This window comes from Panulirus ornatus, chromosome 54, assembly GCF_036320965.1.
Source record: "Panulirus ornatus isolate Po-2019 chromosome 54, ASM3632096v1, whole genome shotgun sequence".
In the NCBI taxonomy this organism is placed as follows: Eukaryota; Metazoa; Arthropoda; class Malacostraca; order Decapoda; family Palinuridae; genus Panulirus; species Panulirus ornatus.
The window spans coordinates 7864266-7886262 of record NC_092277.1 but is presented as its reverse complement, the minus strand read 5'-3'; the positions used below and the strand labels follow the sequence as shown (position 1 = coordinate 7886262).

Genomic DNA, 21997 nt, shown 5'->3' with positions numbered 1-21997 from the left:
AAGATGAAAGCCGGCAAGGCAGCAGGTTTGGATGGTATTGCAGTGGAATTTATTTAAAAAGGGGGTGACTGTATTATTGACTGGTTGGTAAGGTTATTTAATGTATGTATGACTCATGGTGAGGTGCCTGAGGATTGGCGGAATGCGTGCATAGTGCCATTGTACAAAGGCAAAGGGGATAAGAGTGAGTGCTCAAATTACAGAGGTATAAGTTTGTTGAGTATTGCTGGTAAATTATATGGGAGGGTATTGATTGAGAGGGTGAAGGCATGTACAGAGCATCAGATTGGGGAAGAGCAGTGTGGTTTCAGAAGTGGTAGATCAGGTGGATCGGGTGTTTGCTTTGAAAAATGTATGCGAGAAATACTTAGAAAAGCAAATGGATTTGTATGTAGCATTTATGGATCTGGAGAAGGCATATGATAGAGTTGATAGAGATGCTCTGTGGAAGGTATTAAGAATGTATGGTGTCGGAGGCAAGTTGTTAGAAGCAGTGAAAAGTTTTTATCGAGGATGTAAGGCATGTGTACGTGTAGGAAGAGAGGAAAGTGATTGGTTCTCAGTGAATGTAGGTTTGCGGCAGGGGTGTGTGATGTCTCCATGGTTGTTTAATTTCTTTATGGATGGGGTTGTTAGGGAGGTGAATGCAAGTGTTTTGGAAAGAGGGGCAAGTATGAAGTCTGTTGGGGATGAGAGAGCTTGGGAAGTGAGTCAGTTGTTGTTCGCTGATGATACAGCGCTGGTGGCTGATTCATGTGAGAAACTGCAGAAGCTGGTGACTGAGTTTGGTAAAGTGTGTGGAAGAAGAAAGTTAAGAGTAAATGTGAATAAGAGCAAGGTAATTAGGTACAGTAGGGTTGAGGGTCAAGTCAAGTGGGAGGTAAGTTTGAATGGAGAAAAACTGGAGTAAGTAAAGTGTTTTAGATATCTGGGAGTGGATCTGGCAGCGGATGGAACCATGGAAGCGGAAGTGGATCATAGGGTGGGGGAGGGGGCAAAAATTCTGGGAGCCTTGAAGAATGTGTGGAAGTCAAGAACATTATCTTGGAAAGCAAAAATGGGTATGTTTGAAGGAATAGTGGTTCCAACAATGTTGTATGGTTGCGAGGCGTGGGCTATGGATAGAGTTGTGCGCAGGAGGATGGATGTGCTGGAAATGAGATGTTTGAGGACAATGTGTGGTGTGAGGTGGTTTGATCGAGTAAGTTACGTAAGGGTAAGAGAGATGTGTGGAAATAAAAAGAGCGTGGTTGAGAGAGCAGAAGAGGGTGTTTTGAAATGGTTTGGACACATGGAGAGAATGAGTGAGGAAAGATTGACCAAGAGGATATATGTGTCGGAGGTGGAGGGAACGAGGAGAAGAGGGAGACCAAATTGGAGGTGGAAAGATGGAGTGAAAAAGATTTTGTGTGATCGGGGCCTGAACATGCAGGAGGGTGAAAGGAGGGCAAGGAATAGAGTGAATTGGAGCGATGTGGTATACCGGGGTTGACGTGCTGTCAGTGGATTGAATCAAGGCATGTGAAGCGTCTGGGTAAACCATGGAAAGCTGTGTAGGTATGTATATTTGCGTGTGTGGACGTATGTATATACATGTGTATGGGGGTGGGTTGGGCCATTTCTTTCGTCTGTTTCCTTGCGCTGCCTCGCAAACGCGGGAGATAGCGACAAAGCAAAAAAAAAAAAAAAATATATATATATATATATATATATATTTTTTTTTATATATATATATATATATATATATATATATATATATATATGTATATATATATATATATTTATATATATATATATATATATATATATATATATATATATATATATATATATATATATAAAAAAATGCAATTGAGTGGGAGATGTATAAAAGAAAGAGACAGGAGGTCAAGAGAAAGGTTCAAGAGGTGAAAAAAAGGGCAAATGAGAGTTGGGGTGAGAGAGTATCATTAAATTTTAGGGAGAATAAAAAGATGTTCTGGAAGGAGGTAAATAAAGTGCGTAAGACAAGGGAGCAAATGGGAACTTCAGTGAAGGGTGCAAATGGGGAGGTGATAACAAGTAGTGGTGATGTGAGATGGAGATGGAGTGAGTATTTTGAAGGTTTGTTGAATGTGTTTGATGATAGAGTGGCAGATATAGGGTGTTTTGGTCGAGGTGGTGTGCAAAGTGAGAGGGTTAGGGAAAATGATTTGGTAAACAGAGAAGAGGTAGTGAAAGCTTTGCGGAAGATGAAAGCCGGCAAGGCAGCAGGTTTGGATGGTATTGCAGTGGAATTTATTAAAAAAGGGGGTGACTGTATTGTTGACTGGTTGGTAAGGTTATTTAATGTATGTATGACTCATGGTGAGGTGCCTGAGGATTGGCGGAATGCGTGCATAGTGCCATTGTACAAAGGCAAAGGGGATAAGAGTGAGTGCTCAAATTACAGAGGTATAAGTTTGTTGAGTATTCCTGGTAAATTATATGGGAGGGTATTGATTGAGAGGGTGAAGGCATGTACAGAGCATCAGATTGGGGAAGAGCAGTGTGGTTTCAGAAGTGGTAGAGGATGTGTGGATCAGGTGTTTGCTTTGAAGAATGTATGTGAGAAATACTTAGAAAAGCAAATGGATTTGTATGTTGCATTTATGGATCTGGAGAAGGCATATGATAGAGTTGATAGAGATGCTCTGTGGAAGGTATTAAGAATATATGATGTGGGAGGAAAGTTGTTAGAAGCAGTGAAAAGTTTTTATCGAGGATGTAAGGCATGTGTACGTGTAGGAAGAGAGGAAAGTGATTGGTTCTCAGTGAATGTAGGTTTGCGGCAGGGGTGTGTGATGTCTCCATGGTTGTTTAATTTGTTTATGGATGGGGTTGTTAGGGAGGTGAATGCAAGAGTTTTGGAAAGAGGGGCAAGTATGAAGTCTGTTGGGGATGAGAGAGCTTTGGAAGTGAGTCAGTTGTTGTTCGCTGATGATACAGCGCTGGTGGCTGATTCATGTAAGAAACTGCAGAAGCTGGTGACTGAGTTTGGTAAAGTGTGTGGAAGAAGAAAGTTAAGAGTAAATGTGAATAAGAGCAAGGTTATTAGGTACAGTAGGGTTGAGGGTCAAGTCAATTGGGAGGTGAGTTTGAATGGAGAAAAACTGGAGGAAGTGAAGTGTTTTAGATATCAGGGAGTGGATCTGGCAGCGGATGGAACCATGGAAGCGGAAGTGGATCATAGGGTGGGGGAGGGGGCGAAAATTCTGGTGGCCTTGAAGAATGTGTGGAAGTCGAGAACATTATCTCGGAAAGCAAAAATGGGTATGTTTGAAGGAATAGTGGTTCCAACAATGTTGTATGGTTGCGAGGCGTGGGCTATGGATAGAGTTGTGCGCAGGAGGATGGATGTGCTGGAAATGAGATGTTTGAGGACAATGTGTGGTGTGAGGTGGTTTGATCGAGTGAGTAACGTAACGGTAAGAGAGATGTGTGGAAATAAAAAGAGCGTGGTTGAGAGAGCAGAAGAGGGTGTTTTGAAGTGGTTTGGGCACATGGAGAGAATGAGTGAGGAAAGATTGACCAAGAGGATATATGTGTCGGAGGTGGAGGGAACGAGGAGAAGAGGGAGACCAAATTGGAGGTGGAAAGATGGAGTGAAAAAGATTTTGTGTGATCGGGGCCTGAACATGCAGGAGGGTGAAAGGAGGGCAAGGAATAGAGTGAATTGGAGCGATGTGGTATACCGGGGTTGACGTGCTGTCAGTGGATTGAATCAAGGCATGTGAAGCGTCTGGGGTAAACCATGGAAAGCTGTGTAGGTATGTATATTTGCGTGGGTGGACGTATGTATATACATGTGTATGGGGGGGGGTTGGGCCATTTCTTTCATCTGTTTCCTTGCGCTACCTCGCAAACGCGGGAGACAGCGACAAAGTATAATAATAATAAAAAAAAAATATATATATATATATATATATATATATATATTTTTTTTTTTTTTTTGCATGCCTTTCATCCTCCTGCATGTTCAGGCCCCAATCGGTCAAAATCTTTTTCAATTCATCCTTCCACCTCCAATTTGGTCTCCCAATTCTCCTCGTTCCCTCCACCTCTGACCATGTAAATCCTGTTTGTCAATCTTTCCTCACTCATTTTCTCCATGTGACCAAACCATTTCAGTGCACCCTCTTCTGCTCTCTCAACCACACTCTTTTTACTACCACACATCTCTTTTACCCTTTCATTACTTACTCGATCAAACGACCTCACACCACATATTGTCCTCAAACACCTCATTTTCAACACAGCCCCATCTATAGCCCACACCTCACAACCATATAACATTGTTGGAACCACTATTCCTTCAAACATACCAATTTTTTGCTTTCCGCGATAATATTCTCGCCTTCCACACATTTTTCAACGCTCCCAGAACTTTCGCCCTTCCCCCACTCCGTGACTCACTTCCGCTTACATGGTTCCATCTGTTGCTAAATCCACTCCGAGATATCTAGAACACTTCACTTCCTCCAGTTGTTCTCCATTCAAACTTACCCCCCAATTTACTTGTCCCTCAACCCTACTGAACCTAATAATCTTCCCAAGCCCTCTCATCCACAACAGACTGCGTACTTGTCCCTCTCTCCTAAAATCTTGCATTCACCTCCGTAGCAACCCCATCCATAAACAAAGTAAACAACACTGGAGACATCATGCTCCCCGGCCACAAACCGACATTCACTGGGAACTAATGACGTGCCTCTCTTCCTACTTGTACATATGGCTTACATCCTTGATAAAAACTTTTTACTGCTTCTAGCAACTTACCTCCTGCACCATATACTCTTAATACCTTCCACAGAGCATCTCTATCAACTCTATCATATGCCTTCTCCAGATCCATAAATGCCACATACACATCCATCTGTTTATCTATGTATTTCTCACATACATTCTTCAAAGCAAACACTTGATCCTCACATCCTGTACCACTTATGAAACCACAGTGCTCTTCCCCAATCTGATGCTTTGTACATGCCTTTACCCTCTCAGTCAATACCCTCTCATATGATTTCCTAGGAATACTCAACAAATTTATACCTCTGTAATTTGAACACTAACTTTTATCCCCTTTGCCTTTGTACAATGGCACTGTGCATGCATTCCACTAATCCTCAGGCACTTCACCATGAACCATACATACATTAGATATCCTTGTCAACCACTCAACAACACAGTCACCCCTTTTTTGATAACCAAACCTGCTGCCTTGCCAGCGTTCATCTTCTGCAAAGCTTTCACTTCCTCCTCTCTGTTTACCAAACCATTCTCCCTGACCCTCTCACTTCACACACCACAACAACCAAAACACCCTATATCTTCCACTTTATCATCAAGCACATTCAAAAAACCTTCAAAATATTCCATCCCCTTCTCACTTCCCACTACTTGTTATTACCTCCCCATTAGCCTCCTTCCAATGTTCCCATTCGTTCTCTTGTCTGATGCTTTTTGTTTACCTCCTTCCAAAACATCTATGAGTTCACAGGGAAATGAAACATGATAAGTTCATGTGTATAGCAGTGTGGTTTCAAAAGTGGTTAAGGATGTGTGGATATGTGTTTGCTTTTAAGAGTATGCTTGAAAATATTTGGATAAACAGATGGATTTGTATGTGGCATTTATGGATCTGGAGAAGGCATATGATAGGGTTGATAAAGAGCTTTGTGGAAGGTGTTAAGAATATTTAGTGTGGAAGGTAAGCTACTTGAAGTAAAGAAAAGCTTTTATCATGTGTGTTAGGTGTGTGTATGTTAGGAAGAGAGGAGAGTGAATGGTTTCGTATGCAGGTTGGTCTGTGGCAGGGGTGTGTCATGTGACTATGGTTGTTTAATTTGTTTATGGATGTGGTGGTGAGGGAGGTAAATGCAAGAGTCTTGGAGAGAGGAGCAAGTATGCAGTCTGTGGGGAATGAGAGGGTGTTGTTTGCTGATGATACAGCACTGGTGGCTAATTCGAATGAGAAAATGCAAAAGATGGTGATTGAGGTTATGAGGTTCAGCAGGGTTGAGGGACAAGTTAGTTGGGATGTAATTTTGAATGGAGAAAAACTGGAGGAAGTGAAGTATTTTAGATAACTGAGAGTGGACATGGCAGGAAGTGGAACCATGGAAGTGGAAGTGATTCACAGGGTGGAGGAGAGGACAAAGGTTCTGGGAGCAATGAAGAATGTGTGGAGAGAGAGAATGTTATCTGGGAGGGCAAAAATGGGTGTGTTTGAAGGAATAATTGTCCCAACAGTATTATATACCTTTCCGTGATTTACCATGGTTTGCCCTTGTTCAGTCCACAGACAGTATGTTGGCCTCTGTATACCACATTGTTCCAATTCACTCTATCCAGTGCATACCTTTCACCCTACTGCATGTTCAGGCCCCAGTTGCTCAAAATCTTTTTCACTCCATCCTTTTATCTCTAATGTGGTCTCCCAGTTCTCCTTGATCCTTGACTCCTGGCACATATGTCCTCTTTGTCAGCCTTTCTTTGCTCATTGTCTCCATATTTCCAAGCAGTTGCAGCACATGCTCTTCAGCTCTCTCAACCACACTCTTTTTATTCCCTCACATCTCTCTTACCCTTTCAATGCATACTTGATCAAACCACCTCAGATCACATATTGTCCTCAAACATTTCATTTCCAACACATCCACACTCCTCCGCATGGCCTTATCTATAGCCCATGCCTCATATTCATATAATACTGTTAAGACTACTATACCTTCAAGCATACCCATTTTTGCCCTCCCGGATGACGTTCTCTTTTCACACGTTCTTCAGTGCTACCAGAACCTTCAACCCCTCCCCCATTCTATGACTCACTTCTGTTTCAATGGTTCCATCCACTGCCATGTCCATTCCCAGGTATTTAAAATACTTCTCTTTTAGTTTTCTCCAGTTTGACTCAACCCCATCTATCATGTCCCTCAACCCTGCTAAACCTAATAAGCTTGCTTTTACTCACATTTACTATTACCTTCCTCCTTACACACACCCATCCAAACTCAGTCACCACCTTCTGCTGTTTCTCACTTGAATCTGCCACCAGTGCTGTATCATCAGTAAACAACAACTGAATCACTTCCCAGGCCTCTCATCCCTGACAGACTGCATACTTGCCCCACTCTCCAAGACTCTCACATTCACCATACACCCTTGCCACAGACCAACCTTCACCAGGAACCAGTCACTCTCTTCTCATTCTACTCATACACATGCCATACTCCCTTGATAAAGAATTTTCACTTCTTCTAGCAGCTTTCCTTCCACACCCATTTTTGCCCTCCAAGATAACATTCTCTTTACACATTCTTCAGTACTCCCAGAACCTTCAACTCCTCCCTGATTCTATGACTCACTTCTGCTTCAGTGGTTCCATCCATTGCCATGTATTTAAAACACTTCTCTTTTAGTTTTCTCCAGTTTGACTCAACCCCATCTAACATGCCCCTCAACCCTGCTAAACCTAATAAGCTTACTTTTACTCATATTTACTATAACCTTCCTCCTTAAACACACCCCTCCAAACTCAGTCACCACCTTCTGCAGTTTCTCACTTGAATCTGCCACCAGTGCTGTAAACATCCCTGACAGACTGCATACTTGCCCCACTCTCCAACACTCTCGCATTCACCATACACCCTTGCTACAGACCAACCTTCACCTGGAACCAGTCACTCTCTTCTCATTCTACTCATACACATGCCGTACTCCCTTGATAAAGAATTCTCACTGCTTCTAGCAGCTTTCCTTCCACACCGTATATTCTTAAATCCTTCCACAAGGTATATTTACCAAACCCAGATCCATTAATGCCACCTACAAATCCATCCGTTTCTCTTAGTATTTCTTGTACACATTCTTTGAAGCAAACACTTGATCCATACATCCTCTACCACCTCTGCGTCCATGGTTCCTTTTGCTGTCATGTTCACTCAAAGATATCAGTGCTCCTCCCTAGTCTGATGCTCTGTTCATACCCTCACCTTCTCAATCACTACCCTCCCATATAACTTAATAGGTACTCTCAACAAGGTTATACATCTGTACTTTGAACACTTGCCTTTATCCCCCTTGCCTTATACAACGGGACTATACACACATTCTGTCAATCTTCATATCCATGTGTATATTGAAAATCTTGATAAACTAATCGACAACACAATCACCCACTTATAAGATTCAACTGCGATACCATCCACTCTAGACACCTTGCCACATTTCATCTTACAAAAGGCTTTCATCACCTCCTCTCTCTTAACCAAACTACTCACATTGGCACTATCATTTCACATCCTACCCTGACCCAAACACCGTATATTTGCTTCCTGTTATTAAATGCAATCATTAGCCCTTCAGAATGCTCACTCCATCTCTTACACTTCATCACTACCTGTTATCTCCCTTTTGCCCACTTTACCAATGTTCCTATTTCTGTTGTTTTTTGCCCAGTATTCACCTCCTTCCAAAACATAATCTTTTTTTATATTTCATATTTATTTGTTTTGTCGCTGTCTCCCACGTTAGCGAAGTAGCGCAAGGAAACAGACGAAAGAATGGCCCAACCCACCCACATACACATGCATATGCATACATGTCCACACACACCAATATACATACCTATACATCTCAACGTATACATACATATACACAGACAGACATATACATATATACACATGTACATAATTCATACTGTCTGCCTTTATTCATTCCCATCGCCACCCCGCCACACATGAAAAAAAAACCCTCCCCTCTTATGTGTGCGAGGTAGCGCTAGGAAAGGACAACAAAGGCCACATTCGTTTACACTCAGTCTCTAGCTGTCATGTAATAATGCACCGAAACCACAGCTCCTTTTCCTCATCCAGGCCCCACAGAACTTTCCATGGTTTACCCCAGACGTTTTGCATACCCTGGCTCAATCCATTGACAGCACGTGGACCCCAGTATACCACATCATTCCAATTCACTCTATTCCTTGCACCCCTTTCACCCTCCTGCATGTTTAGGCCCCGATCACTCAAAATCTTTTTCGCTCCATCTTTCCACCTCCAATTTGGTCTCCCACTTCTCGTTCCCTCCACCTCTGACACATATATCCTCTTGGTCAATCTTTCCTCACTCATTCTCTCCATGTGACCAAACCATTTTAAAACCCCCTCTTCTGCTCTCTCAACCACACTCTTTTTATTACCACACATCTCTCTTACCCTATTATTACTTACTCGAGCAAACCACCTCACACCACATATTGTCCTCAAAAATCTCATTTCCAGCACATCCACCCTCCTCCTCACAACTCTATCTATAGCCCACGCCTCGCAACCATATAACATTGTTGGAACCACTATTCCTTCAAACATACCCATTTTTGTTTTCCGAGATAATGTTCTCGACTTCCACACGTTCTTCAACGCTCCCAGAACTTTTGCCCCCTCCCCCACCCTATGATTCACTTCTGCTTCCATGGTTCCATCCGCTGCCAGATCCACTCCCAGATATCTAAAACACATCACTTCCTCCAGTTTTTCTCCATTCAAACTTACCCCCACTTGACTTGTCCCTCAACCCTACTGTACCTAATAACCTTGCTCTTATTCACATTTACTCTTAACATTCTTCTTTCACACACTTTACCAAACTCAGTCACCAGCTTCTGCAGTTTCTCACACGAATCAGCCGCCAGCGCTGTATCATCAGGGAACAACAACTGACTCACTTCCCAAGTTCTCTCATCCACAACAGACTGCATACTTGCCCCTCTTTCCAAAACTCTTGTATTTACCTCCCTAACAACCCCATCCATAAACAAATTAAACAGCCATGGAGACATCACACACCCTTGCTGCATACCTACATTCACTGAGAACCAGTCACTTTCCTCTCTTCCTACACGTACACATGCCTTGCATCCTTGATAAAACCTTTTCACTGCTTCTAACAACTTGCCTCCCACACCATATATTCTTGATACCTTCCACAGAGCATCTCTATCAACTCTATCATATGCCTTCTCCTGATCCATAAATGCATGAATGCCTAAAGTTTACTGACACTTTATCACCCCAACTCTCATTTGCCTTCTTTTTCAACCCCTTCCTCTTAACCTCCCACCAGTTTCTCTTATACATCTCCCAATTATTTGGTGTATACATAGCATTAATGAAATGGCCTTGATTAGGGCATTTAATTGCCAATACTGTCTTTCCTTATCTATAAAAAAGTAAGGATTTCATATGTACATATTGTTAACACATGATGTGAAGCTTTTGATATTTGTACATTGTCAATACTTAATGCTATATATATATATATATATATATATATATATATATATATATATATATATATATATATATCTTTATCCCTGGGGATAGGGGAGAAAGAATACTTCCCACGTATTCCCTGCGTGTCGTAGAAGGCGACTAAAAGGGAAGGGAGCGGGTGGCTGGAAATCCTCCCCTCTCATTTTTTTTTTTTTTTTTTTTAATTTTCCAAAAGAAGGAACAGAGAAGGGGGCCAAGTGAGGATAATCCCTCAAAGGCCCAGTCCTCTGTTCTTAACGCTACCTCGCTAATGCGGGAAATGGCGAATAGTATGAAAGAAGAAGAAAAGATCTTTTTCTTTCTTTTCTTTCATACTATTCGCCATTTCCCGCAATTAGCGAGGTAGCGTTAAGAACGGAGGACTGGGCCTTTAAGGGAATATCCTCACCTGGCCCCCTTCTCTGTTCCTTCTTTTGGAAAATTAAAAAAAAAAAATGAGAGGGGAGGATTTCCAACCCCTCGCTCCCTTCCCTTTTAGTCGCCTTCTACGACACGCAGGGAATACGTGGGAAGTAATCTTTCTCCCCTATCCCCATGGATAATATATATATATATATTATCCCTGGGGACAGGGGAGAAAGAATATATATATATATATTTATCCCTGGGGATAGGTATCCCTGGGGATAGGGGAGAAAGAATACTTCCCACGTATTCCCTGCGTGTCGTAGAAGGCGACTAAAAGGGGAGGGAGCGGGGGGCTGGAAATCCTCCCCCTCTCGTTTTTTTTTTAGTTTTCCAAAAGAAGGAACAGAGAATTGGGCCAGGTGAGGGTATTCCCTCAAGGCCCAGTCCTCTGTTCTTAACGCTACCTCGCTAATGCGGGAAATGGCGAATAGTTTGAAAGAAAGAAAAGAATATATATATATATATATATATATATATATATATATATATATATATATATATATATATATATATATATATATTCATATTCATATTTATTTCCATTTATTATACATAATCGGTTTCCCATGTCAGCAAGATAGCTCCAGAAAACAGACGAATAGCCCATCCACTCATATACACATATATGTATGTATGTGGGCATTTATGCCCACATACATACATAAACATATCAATATATATATGTACACATAGCCAGACATTACATATATCAACATGTACATATTCATACTTGTTTTCCTTCATCCATTCCTGTCATTAACTAGCCCCACAGGAAAACAGCATTGCTATCCCATGCTTCTGCAAAGTAGTGCCAGGAATATAGACAAAGGCCCCATTTGGTCACACTGAGTGTCTAGCTGTCATATGTAATACACTGAACCCACAGCTCCCTAAACACATCTACACACGCACACACAATATATTTATTTATTTATTTTTTTATTTTGCTTTGTCGCTGTCTCCCGCGTTTGCGAGGTATCGCAAGGAAACACACAAAAGAAATGGCCCAACCCACCCCCATACACATGTATATACATACACGTCCACACACGCAAATATACATACCTACACAGCTTTCCATGGTTTACCCCAGACGCTTCACATGCCTTGATTCAATCCACTGACAGCACGTCAACCCCGGTATACCACATCGCTCCAATTCACTCTATTCCTTGCCCTCCTTTCACCCTCCTGCATGTTCAGGCCCCGATCACACAAAATCTTTTTCACTCCATCTTTCCACCTGAAATTTGGTCTCCCTCTTCTCCTCGTTCCCTCCACCTCCGACACATATATCCTCTTGGTCAATCTTTCCTCACTCATTCTCTCCATGTGACCAAACCATTTCAAAACACCCTCTTCTGCTCTCTCAACCACGCTCTTTTTATTTCCACACATCTCTCTTACCCTTACGTTACTTACTCGATCAAACCACCTCACACCACACATTGTCCTCAAACATCTCATTTCCAGCACATCCATCCTCCTGCGCACAACTCTATCCATAGTCCACGCCTCGCAACCATACAACATTGTTGGAACCACTATTCCTTCAAACATACCCATTTTTGCTTTCCGAGATAATGTTCTCGACTTCCACACATTCTTCAAGGCTCCCAGAATTTTCGCCCCCTCCCCCACCCTATGATCCACTTCCGCTTCCATGTTTCCATCCGCTGCCAGATCCACTCCCAGATATCTAAAACACTTTACTTCCTCCAGTTTTTCTCCATTCAAACTCACCTCCCAATTGACTTGACCCTCAACCCTACTGTACCTAATAACCTTGCTCTTATTCACATTTACTCTTAACTTTCTTCTTTCACACACTTTACCAAACTCAGTCACCAGCTTCTGCAGTTTCTCACATGAATCAGCCACCAGCGCTGTATCATCAGCGAACAACAACTGACTCACTTCCCAAGCTCTCTCATCCCCAACAGACTTCATCCTTGCCCCTCTTTCCAAAACTCTTGCATTCACCTCCCTAACAACCCCATCCATAAACAAATTAAACAACCATGGAGACATCACACACCCCTGCCGCAAACCTACATTCACTTTCCTCTCTTCCTACACGTACACATGCCTTACATCCTCGATAAAAACTTTTCACTGCTTCTAACAACTTGCCTCCCACACCATATATTCTTAATACCTTCCACAAAGCATCTCTATCAACTCTATCATATGCCTTCTCCAGATCCATAAATGCTACATAGAAATCCATTTGCTTTTCTAAGTATTTCTCACATACATTCTTCAAAGCAAACACCTGATCCACACATCCTCTACCACTTCTGAAACCACACTGCTCTTCCCCAATCTGATGCTCTGTACATGCCTTCACCCTCTCAATCAATACCCTCCCATACAATTTGCCAGGAATACTCAACAAACTTATACCTCTGTAATTTGAGCACTCACTCTTATCCCTTTGCCTTTGTACAATGGCACTATGCACGCATTCCGCCAATCCTCAGGCACCTCACCATGAGTCATACATACATTAAATAACCTTACCAACCAGTCAACAATACAGTCACCCCCTTTTTTAATAAATTCCACTGCAATACCATCCAAACCTGCTGCCTTGCTGGCTTTCATCTTCCGCAAAGCTTTTACTACCTCTTCTCTGTTTACCAAATCATTTTCCCTAACCCTTGCACTTTGCACACCACCTCGACCAAAACACCCTATATCTGCCACTCTATCATCAAACACATTCAACAAACCTTCAAAATACTCACTCCATCTCCTTCTCACATCACCACTACTTGTTATCACCTCCCCATTTGCGCCCTTCACTGAAGTTCCCATTTGCTCCCTTGTCTTACGCACTTTATTTACCTCCTTCCAGAACATCTTTTTATTCTCCCTAAAATTTAATGATACTCTCTCACCCCAACTCTCATTTGCCCTTTTTTTCACCTCTTGCACCTTTCTCTTGACCTCCTGTCTCTTTCTTTTATACGTCTCCCACTCAATTTCATTTTTTCCCTGCAAAAATCATCCAAATGCCTCTCTCTTCTCTTTCACTAATACTCTTACTTCTTCATCCCACCACTCACTACCCTTTCTAATCAACCCACCTCCCACTCTTCTCATGCCACAAGCATCTTTTGCGCAATCCATCACTGATTCCCTAAATACATCCCATTCCTCCCCCATATTTTTTTTTTGCTTTGTCGCTGTCTCCCGCATTTGCGAGGTAGCGCAAGGAAACAGACGAAAGAAATAGGCCCAACCCACCCCATACACATGTATATACATACACGTCCACGCACGCTAATATACATACCTATACATCTCAATGTACACATATATATACACACACAGACATATACATATATACACATGTACAGAATTCACACTGTCTGCCTTTATTTATTCCCATCGCCACCTCGCCACACATGGAATATCATGTGTGCGAGGTAGCGCTAGGAAAAGACAACAAAGGCCACATTCGTTCACACTCAGTCTCTAGCTGTCATGTAATAATGCCCCGAAACCACAGCTCCCTTTCCACATCCAGGCCCCACAGAACTTTCCATGGTTTACCCCAGACGCTTCACATGCCCTGATTCAATCCATTGACAGCACGTCGACCCCGGTATACCACATTGATCCAATTCACTCTATTCCTTGCACGCCTTTCACCCTCCTGCATGTTCAGGCCCTGATCACTCAAAATCTTTTTCACTCTATCTTTCCACCTCCAATTTGGTCTCCCACTTCTCCTCGTTCCCTCCACCTCCGACACATATATCCTCTTGGTCAATCTTTCCTCACTCATTCTCTCCATGTGCCCAAACCATTTCAAAACACCTTCTTCTGCTCTCTCGACCCCGCTCTTTTTATTTTGACACCTCTCTTAACCTTACATTACTTACTTGATCAAACCACCTCACACCACATATTGTCCTCAAACATCTCATTTCCAGCACATCCACCCTCCTGCGCACAACTCTATCCATAGCCCACGCCTTGCAACCATACAGCATTGTTGGAAACACTATTCCTTCAAACATACCCATTTTTGCTTTCCGAGATAATGTTCTCGACTTCCAAACATTCTTCAAGGCTCCCAGGACTTTCGTCCCCTCCCCCACCCTATGATTCACTTCCTCTTCAATGGTTCCATCCGCTGCCAGATCCACTCCCAGATATCTAAAACACTTTACTTCCTCCAGTTTTTCTCCATTCAAACTTACCTCCCAATTGACTTGACCCTCAACCCTACTGTACCTAATAACCTTGCTCTTATTCACATTTACTCTTAACTTTCTTCTTTCACACACTTTACCAAACTCAGTCACCAGCTTCTGCAGTTTCTCACCTGAATCAGCCACCAGCGCTGTATCATCAGCAAACAACAACTGACTCACTTCCCAAGCTCTCTCATCCCCAACAGACTGCATACTTGCCCCTCTTTCCAAAACTCTTGCATTCACCTCCCTAACAACCCCAACCATAAACAAATTAAACAACCATGGAGACATCACACACCCCTGCTGCAAACCTACATTCACTGAGAACCAATCACTTTCCTCTCTTCCTACACGTACACATGCCTTACATCCTCGATAAAAACTTTTCACTGCTTCTAACAACTTGCCTCCCACACCATATACTCTTAGTACCTTCCACAGAGCATCTCTATCAACTCTATCATATGCCTTCTCCAGATCCATAAATGCTACATACAAATCCATTTGCTTTTCTAAGTATTTCTCACATACATTCTTCAAAGCAAACACCTGATCCACACATCCTCTACCACTTCTGAAACCACACTGCTCCTCCCCACGGGGAAAATGAAACATGAAAATTTCCCAAGTGCTTTTTCATGTAATAATCACATCATCAGGGGAGACACAAGAGAGAAATATAACAGTCAGTTGATATACATCAAAGAGACGAAGCTAGGACGCCATTTGGTGAACATGTGATTGTCCAAAACATACAACGAGCATTCATAAACTTATCATTTTACAAATCTTATCAACAATAAAGATATCTAATTTGTATAGACCATCACTAATATTAAGATTATAATTCTTTGTGTATTTAATAATAGAAGATTCAATGATATTTCTCTTGATAATAGAGTTAATAACTGAGATGGTGTTACTCCAGTCAATACAATGATCATAGTTTTTAACATGATTAAACAAGGCATTTGATTCTTGTCCCATTCTTATACTATATTTATGTTGCTTAAGTCTAACAGAAAGATCCTTACCAGTCTGACCAACATAAAATTTATCAGTTTCCACAAGGAACTTTATAGATGCAACCAAGAGAATTTTCTGGTGAATTCCTGATTAAGATATTCTTCATAGTATTATTGTTGCTAAAGGCAACATTTACATTAAAGGATTTAAGCAACATGGGAAGCAAAGTGAAATTATTATTAAAAGGGAGAACTAAAAGATTCTTGGTGTCAATGGGAGGTTTGGGCTCAACTCTATAAAATGATTTCCTTGCTAACTTAAGGGATTTATCAATGAAAGATCTAGGGTACTTTAACTTAGATCCAATAGAATATATCTTCTCAAACTCATCATCAATAAACTCTGGACTGCAAATACGTAATGCTCTAAGGAACATAGATTGAAATGATGATAATTTAACTCTGTCATGTTGAGATGAGTAATAATGGATATATGAGCATACATTGGTGGGTTTTCTGTATATCCTAAACTTAAACTTGTTTCCTTGTCTATGGATCATGCAATCTAAAAATGGTAACATACCATTATTTTCATTTTTACAGTAAATTTGATGGAAGGTACTAAATTGTTAAGTAAGGGGAGAAATATTTATAAATTTTCATTTGTTGGCCAAACACAAAGAACATTATCGACATACCTAAACCAAATTGCATTAGAAGGTATGATATCCTTTAGTGATTTTGTTTCAAAAAATTCCATATAAAGATTACTTAGTACAGGTGAAAGAGGGTTACCCATTGCCATGCCAAATTTTTGATCATAATAATCTCCATTAAATTGAAATACACAGTCTTTTATACACAATTTTATCAGTTCAATGAAATTAGACTTTGAAACAGGTAAATGAATATCATCAAAGACATCAAATAAATATTCTAAAAGGTTATCAACTGGAACTTTAGTGAAAAGTGAGGAAACATTAAAGCCAACTAGTTTGAAATCAAAATTGACATTGATGATGTGATTATTACACAAAAGTGCACTTGGGAACTTTTCGTGTTTCATTTTCCCCTTGGCTCATAGGAATATCTTGATCACGTGCAAAATTGTGATCCTTTTCAATATATATATATATATATATATATATATATATATATATATATATATATATATATATATATATATATATGTGAGAAATGTATGTGAGAAATACTTAGAAAAGCAAAGGGATTTGTATGTAGCATTTATGGATCTGGAGAAGGCATATGATAGAGTTGATAGAGATGCTCTGTGGAAGGTATCAAGAATATATGGTGTGGGAGGCAAGTTGTTAGAAGCAGTGAAAAGTTTTTATCGAGGATGTAAGGCATGTGTACGTGTAGGAAGAGAGGAAAGTGATTGGTTCTCAGTGAATGTAGGTTTGCGGCAGGGGTGTGTGATGTCTCCATGGTTGTTTGATTTGTTTATGGATGGGGTTGTTAGGGAGGTAAATGCAAGAGTCCTGGAAAGAGGGGCAAGTATGAAGTCTGTTGGGGATGAGAGAGCTTGGGAAGTGAGTCAGTTGTTGTTCGCTGATGATACAGCGCTGGTGGCTGATTCATGTGAGAAACTGCAGAAGCTGGTGACTGAGTTTGGTAAAGTGTGTGGAAGAAGAAAGTTAAGAGTAAATGTGAATAAGAGCAAGGTTATTAGGTACAGTAGGGTTGAGGGTCAAGTCAATTGGGAGGTGAGTTTGAATGGAGAAAAACTGGAGGAAGTGAAGTGTTTTAGATATCTGGGAGTGGATCTGTCAGCGGATGGAACCATGGAAGCGGAAGTGGATCATAGGGTGGGGGAGGGGGCGAAAATTTTGGGAGCCTTGAAAAATGTGTGGAAGTCGAGAACATTATCTCGGAAAACAAAAATGGGTATGTTTGAAGGAATAGTGGTTCCAACAATGTTGTATGGTTGCGAGGCGTGGGCTATGGATAGAGTTGTGCGCAGGAGGATGGACGTGCTGGAAATGAGATGTTTGAGGAAAATGTGTGGTGTGAGGTGGTTTGATCGAGTAAGTAACGTAAGGGTAAGAGAGATGTGTGGAAATAAAAAGAGCGTGGTTGAGAGAGCAGAAGAGGGTGTTTTGAAATGGTTTGGGCACATGGAGAGAATGAGTGAGGAAAGATTGACCAAGAGGATATATGTGTCGGAGGTGGAGGGAACGAGGAGAAGAGGGAGACCAAATTGGAGGAGGAAAGATGGAGTGAAAAAGATTTTGTGTGATCGGGGCCTGAACATGCAGGAGGGTGAAAGGAGGGCAAGGAATAGAGTGAATTGGAGCGATGTGGTATACAGGGGTTGACATGCTGTCAGTGGATTGAATCAAGGCATGTGAAGCGTCTGGGGTAAACCGTGGAAAGCTGTGTAGGTATGTATGTTTGCGTGTGTGGACGTGTGTATGTACATGTGTATGGGGGGGGGGTTGGGCCATTTCTTTTGTCTGTTTCCTTGCGCTACCTCGCAAACGCGGGAGACAGCGACAAAGTATAAAAAAAAAAAAAAAAAATTATATATATATATATACATATGATAAATATGTGATGTTTAGAGTCTAATATCTGTATACTGTTTGCCTGACATAATACTAGTTTGATCTGCAACTGTTGTCAACAGTTGTGAAGTTTCTGATCAATATGTATTTTAATGACTTGATGTTAAAAATCTGGTCTCTATACATCACTAACCTGTAATGGTAAGGTTATTGTATTTGTGTAAAATTTACACTTAAACTGAAAGATCTCATCTATATATGTTTCAGAAATTTTTGTAAAAAATATCTAATGTTGAGGATTTCATCATTATGTATTGTTATCATATGTCTATGGTTTGGGTACATTATACTGTTAGCACTTGATATTGATGACCTTATCTTGATATATGATAATTATGTCATGTAAAACTCTTATATTGGCCCATCAGCACTCCTTGATACAAAGAGGTTTCTTCTGTATTTTTTTCAACTTATAATGTGAATGTCTTCTATCTTTGGCAGCTTTATGTGTTCAGCGCAAGAACATGATATGAGCCTCCAAGCTCTCCTGAATGAAAGCTGCCACAAGACGGAAATACAAGTGGAACAGTATGATCATAGCATTCAACTGGTGTAGTCAAATACGAAAAACAGATGCAGCATCATTAAAGAAGACTGTAATTTCTAGAAATGCAACAGCAATAGAAGCATCTAAAGAACATCAACTACAGTAAGAGTACATAGCAACAGTAAAAGTAGTAGCAGTAGGAACATCATTGATGCCAAAGTGAAATGATTGCAACACACAAATTGAACTTTAATGGGAAGAACAAAGTCAAAAGAACCTAAGGAAAAGATTACCCAGAGTGAGAGACTAGTACATGTTTAGTAGAATGGAACTTTCATTTACTTCAAAATCATAATTGGCTAGATATCTTTCTGAGAAGAACTGTAAATGGTAATTAGTGAAGTCACACTTCATATTTCTGTGATAAACATATTTTGCATCATGAATTTTGTGGAATGAAATAAAATCTGGACTGGTGTAACATAAGAAGTAAACACATATTCCCATATCTAAACGGTTATTCTAAGAATGTGTTAAACAACCATTTAGCTGTTGCTATTGATGTTAGAATTATTGCTACAAAGATGAGTTGGTTATTTTCATCCCTGGTGGAGAGTAGACCTAAGTAACAGACTTAGAGGGTAAAAAGACAAGCAATGGGTTGGGTGGTAAATGTAGAAAGACTACTGAACTTTTGATTGTAACATTGGGAATGTAGGATAAATTGAGAACAAAGTAGACTTTTTTTTAGGGTAACTGGCATGCCTACCTTGTAATGCTAGGATGGAGAGAACCTGCCCTGTATGACCTGCTCCTGGGTTACCTGGAGCAGGTTGGGTTGATCCTGGTGCTTCACTCACCAATTTTATGCATTTCTTACTCATCATACCAGCTGGGGTCATGCACTCCAACTGTAGTGTACACTCGGTGAACAACTAAGGTTGTCATTGGCAGTAGCCATGCTTTACACTTTTTTGCTTTACAAAACTGCATTATGGAAGGTAAACAGGTGGAATGTTCTCCATGCAGCAAGACATTTTTAAAGAATTCTGTCTTGGAAGGGTATATGCTAACACACATATAGATCTCTCAAGTGTTCATAGTGCCAATAAAGCTTTATCCTACATTGTAGACTTAGGAGGCACATGAAAATTAATGCAGGTGAGAAACTATCTGAATGTATGCTGTGTCAAAAAGCTTTTTCTGGGGAAAGTGATTTGGAGAAGCACATGGTAATTAATACTGATGAAAAGAAGCAACTTGAATATTCACATTGCTAAAAGACCATCACCTGGAAGGTTGATTTAGTGTGCCATGTGAATATGCAAGAGAAAAGTAATATGAAAGTTCACTTTGCCAAAAGTGTTTTAATGGAGCATATTGCTATTCACAGAGTAGGGAAGCCATATGAATGTTCACAATGTCTGAAGACCTTCTCCCAGAAGGGTGTTTTAGTGCAACACATTGCTATACATACAGGAGAGAAGCCATATGAATGTTCATACTGTCTGAAGACCTTCTCCTGGAGGGGTAATTTGATGCAGCACATGAAGATTCATATCAGAGAAAAGCAATATGAATGCTCACATTGCCAGAAGACCTTCTTCCGGAAGACTGACTTAGTGCGCCACATGAGTATTCATACAGGAGAGAGGCCACATAAATGTTTACATTGCCAAAAGACCTTTTCCCAGAAAGGTACTTTAGTAAAACACATGACCATTCATACAGGAGAGAAGCCATATATTTGCTTATATTGCCAAAGGACCTTCTCCCAGAGGGGTAATTTAATGCGCCACATGACTGTTCATACAGGAGATAGGCCATATAAATGTTCACATTGCCAAAAGACCTTCACTCAGAAGGGTGTTTTAGCAGAGCACATGAATATTCATACAAGAGAGAAGCCATATGAATGTTCACATTGCCAGAAGACCTTCTCTTGGAAGGCTGATTTAGGGCGTCACATGAAGATTCATACACGAGAGAAGCCATATGAATGTTTACATTGCATAAAGACCTTCACCCAGAGGGGTCATTTAGTGAAACACATGACTGTTCATACTGGAGAGAAGCCATATGAATGTTCATATTGCCAGAAGTCTTTCTCTCACAAAAGTGCCCTAGTGCAGCACATGCCTGTTCATACAGGAGAGAAGCCATATGAGTGTTCACAGTGTCAAAAGACCTTCTTCTCAAGGGATGGTCTGGTGAAGCACATGAATGTCCATATGAAGGAGAGGCCACATGAATGTTCACATTGCCAAAAGACCTTCTCTCGGAAGGACCATTTATTGTGCCACATGACTGTTCACACAGGAGAGAAACCATATGAATGTTCACATTGCCAAAAGACTTTCTCCAGAAGAAATTATTTAGTGCAGCACATGAAGATTCATGTCAGAAATGCCAGGTGATGGTAATTTTTGAGTGAAAGTAGTATAAACAAATTCAGATAGAGATGCGGTTATTGGCAGAGCTGGAAGTTAAGGATTGCATCAGGTAAAATGCACTTGATATTGTTGGAAGATGTGGAAACAGCTTACCAAAAAGATAAGATTTCACCTAAGTTGCCTCAGATGGTTACTGGCCTGCAAGGAGGGAAATGGTAGACAGAGAAGGAAGAGGATTGGACTTCGAGGTAAAAGATAGTCATACAATCCTGGATATTGTGGCATATGCAAACTCTGCATAATGGGAAGAGAAACTACAGGGAAGAAGTGCATTGTGGTGTTGATATTATCCTCCAAGGAATTTTAATAATTCAAAAGAAAAATTCCGTGATCCATCTATCCATTTATCTATATCTTTGACAACTGTTCCCAAGTGGAACTCCATCAAAGAGGTGGCTATGGCAATATAGTCGCCATGATAACTATGACAGTGAAGGAACACTCTAGATGACACCTGAAGCAGTAAAACATGCACTTTTAAGAGATGGCAAAGTATGAATAAAGGAGGATTTCAGTGAAAAAGAGATAGACTT

The 21997-nt window shown here is 40.8% G+C and overlaps 1 long non-coding RNA gene across 1 annotated transcript in view; it reads left to right on the top strand.

Annotated features, from left to right (window-relative positions):
- LOC139765373 (uncharacterized) overlaps positions 1-21787 on the top strand; it is an 84923-nt gene extending 63136 nt beyond the window's left edge. The window contains exon 2 of the long non-coding RNA XR_011716660.1: positions 18966-21787. This is a non-coding gene — a long non-coding RNA (uncharacterized lncRNA). The remainder of the gene's footprint in view (positions 1-18965) is intronic.
- Positions 21788-21997: the final 210 nt, after the last annotated feature.